At 44.6% G+C, this 3,713-nt stretch overlaps 1 pseudogene; it reads left to right on the forward strand.

Annotated features, from left to right (window-relative positions):
• The first annotated feature begins 2,857 nt into the window (after positions 1-2,857).
• Positions 2,858-3,713, forward strand: part of LOC122151539 — a 34,117-nt pseudogene continuing 33,261 nt past the window's right edge.

Consider the following 3,713-nt stretch of genomic DNA (forward strand, 5'->3'; position numbering starts at 1 on the left):
ATACAAGGTCAACATACAAAAGTCAGTTGTATTCCTGTACATCAACAAAGAGCCTTCTGAAAAAGAATTTATTTCCCTTATGGAAATTCACAATAGCATTCACAATAGGTACCAAAAAGACAAAATATTTAGGAATCAATCTTACCAGGGACACAAAAGACCTAGACAAAGAAAACTACAAAACACTATTACAAGAAACTACAAGGGATCTATATAAATAGAAGAACTTGCCTTGTTCATGGATAGGAAGACTGAATATTGTGAAAACATCAATATTACCCAAAGCAATCTACACATTCAATGCAATCCCGATAGAGATACCATCAACAATTTTTAAGAATATGGAAAAAACAATTACTAATTTCATCTGAAAAGGAAAAGAGAGCTCAGAGAAGCAAACCATTGCTGAAGAAGAATAACCAAGTAGGAGGTCTCACACTCCTGAATCTCAAAACCTACTATACAGCCACAGTAGTTAAAAGCGTGTGGTATTGCTACAATGATTGATAGAGAGATAGACCGATGGACCAGAATCGAAATCCCAGAATAAAACCTTTCATCTATGGACAGCTTATCTTTGACAAAGGACCAAAACCCATTAAATAGGGGAGAGATAGCCTCTTTAACAAATGGTGCTAGCAAAATTGGATATCCACTTGCAAGAAAATGAAACAAGACCCATACCTCATCCCATACACAAAAACTAACTCAACTGGCATCAAAGAATTAAATGTAAAGCCTACAACTATAAAGTTCATCAAAGATAAAATAGGGGCAAATCTAGGAGACCTAATTTACAGCAGAAATAGTTTATCAAGCATAACCCAAAATGCACAGGCAGTGGAGGAGAACCAGATGACTGGGACCTTTTAAAAATTAAATTCTTTTGTGCATCAAAAGACTTCTCCAAAAAGGCAAAAAGGGAACCTACAGGTTGGGAAAAAATACTTGGCTATGACATATCTGACAAAGGACTTATCTCCAAAATGTATGGAAAACTTCAACACCTCAATGCCCAAAAGAAAAACAATCCAATTTAAAAATGGCCAAGGGACATGAACAGACACTTCACTAAAGATGATACACTGGCTGCCAACAAACACATAAGGAAATTCTCATGATCACTAGCCATTAGAGAGATGCAAATCAAAACAATGAGAGAGACTTTAAAAGAGTTGAAAAGCCAAATAGCTGTATCAGGGAAATACACTTCAGTCAAGAAAGGGAGGAATTCCAGGCCCTGTGGGGAATCTAAATACAGACCAGACCCCAAATGAAATGTGATGCAATGACCCCACCCCAGATAGCCACCCGAAGCTCCAGGAAGGTCCAGCAGAAGTGATGACTTTGTATTAAGAAGATACACTTCAGTTAAGAAATGGAAGATTAAAGGCCATGCCAGGGGTCTAAATATAGACTTGAGTCAGAATAAGATTGAGGCCACGCCCCATGCCAAGACAGAGAAAGCCCGCACAATACCCCACCCCACCCCCTGTAGTCATCTTTGGAAGCCCAGGTGGGCTGACAGAGTTACATCCCCCAGCTCCCACCTCAAACACTGTCAGTTAAGGCCTTGGACTTAAGGTACAGCCTGAGAGAACAGAGGGAGAAGCTCAAATCCAGCTAGGAGTCAAGGGATGGACTGTGAGGATTGAGGACAGCCCCTACTTCAGAACAGAGGGGTCTCTCAGAGACCTGCCCATGCTGTCTGCCCTGGGACATGCCAGGAATGAGATGGTCTATTATAGGCATCCAAGGGAAGTGATGGCCTTAGTCTGGGGTTGAAGACTATGTCAGTAGAGGGTGGAGTATCAGGCCCTCCTAAGTATCAAGATAAGACACTGAATGGAGACTAAGGGGCCTGCAACCGAAGAACAATGGAGACACAAAGAGTCCTGCTCTGCCCCAGTTATTGGCTCTGGGCAGCACTTGTTAGAGTTGCCAGCATGAGGAGTCGATTCACTTCTTCCTCAGGGATGTCCTTGTGGAGAAGGCTTTTGTCTGAGAACTAGATAATAGGTCAACAGAAGAAGTCCTAGGTCTGCTAGCAGTCAAGGTAAGGAGCCTGAGTAGAATCTGAGAGCACCAGCTATCCCAGAAGAGATGGGCCACAGCATCTAGCCCCTGTGTCAACCCTGGGTAATCCTTCATGGAGGGTGGCTGTATGGGATTTCTCCTCACTTTCTCCTATGATTTCTAAGAGAGGTGAGGCCTTGATCTGAGAGGGGTGGTTTCAGGTCATCAGAGGCAAAAAGGGCCTAGTTCCTATCACATAAAAGACATGAATGAGAACAGAGGGGAACATCCAGACTAAAAGCAAGGCAACCACAGAGTGTCTCACACTGCCTGCCCTACTATAATCCATGGAAAGCCTTGAGCTGAGTTGGATGGCTGCCCGAGCAGAAATCTCATTTCCTCCTTCATGGTACTATGGGGAATAGGAGTTCTGGTGACATAGTGGTTAACGCATTCAGGTGCTAAACAAAAGGTTGGTAGTTCAATCTGAACAGCTGCTCCATGGGAGAAAGTTGAGGCAGTAGCTTCCATAAAGATTTACAGCCTTGGAAATATTTGGAGCAATTCTACTCTCTCCTGTCGGGTCACTATGAGTCAAAATTGACTCACTGGCAGTGGCTACTACGGGAAAGGCTGACTAGGAGGACAGGAGACCTGTGAGACCCTAGAGCACTATTCCTTGAGCAAGGTCTGATAGAGATCACCTTTGTCAAAACGGCCAGATTTTAGCTTGCCATCTTAATTGGCACAAATCTTCCCTCTCTCCTTTAGGCTGTGGGCCTGCTTTTTCTGCTCTTCTGCACCATATCTTGTCTTCGGCCACCTGGAGAAGTTAGTCATCATGCCTGGGCAAAAGGAAACCCCCCACTTCTCCACTCAAGAATGCCTTCCTATCTTCCCTGAGTTCCAGGACCTGGATGATATACTGTTCCTTGAGGTTGTGGATGATTTCTCTCCCCCCCCCCTCCTCCTCTTCCTCCTCTTCTCCAATCCCCATCTATGAGGAGGAGCATGCTACTGTAGAGACAGTCAGTACTATTCAGGTTCCTCAGAGTGAGTGTGGCTCTTCCACTGCTATGACAGCCACCTCAGAGATGACATTGGATGAAGACCATAGTAGCCAAGAAGATGGAGCTATCGCAAGTGCCTCACAGTTTCTACCAGATTCTGAATATTGGTGCACAAACCCAATTGATGAGAAGGTGGCTCTGTTGGTGAATTTTCTGCTGTTCAAGTATCAACATAGGGACCTGATCACAAAAGCTGAAATACTGAATATTGTCATCCAAGAGTATGAGGACCACTTCCCTGAGATCCTCCTGAAAGCGTCTAGACACACATAGATGCTATTTGGCCTTGATGTGAAAGAAGTTGACCCTCTCGACCATGGCTACATCCTCGTCATTAAACTGGGCCTCACCTATGATGGGATGCTGAGTGAAACAGAGGGCATGCCCAAGACTGGCCTCCTGATTCATATGTTGGGTGTGATCTTCCTTAATGGCAACCGAGCCACTGAGGAGGAAGTCTGGCAAGCGCTGAATACATTGGGTGTATATGCTGAGCAGCATCACCTGATGTTTGGGGATCCTAGAAAGCTCATCACCGAAGACTTGGTGCAGGAAGAGTACCTGGAGTACCGGCCGCTGCCTAACAGCGATCCTGTGTGTTATGAATTTGTGTGGGGTCCGAGGGCC

Source organism: Orycteropus afer, unplaced genomic scaffold (genome assembly GCF_000298275.1).
Source record: "Orycteropus afer afer isolate SDZICR_OR568_19922 unplaced genomic scaffold, OryAfe1.0 scaffold00537, whole genome shotgun sequence".
Classification (NCBI taxonomy): domain Eukaryota; kingdom Metazoa; phylum Chordata; class Mammalia; order Tubulidentata; family Orycteropodidae; genus Orycteropus; species Orycteropus afer.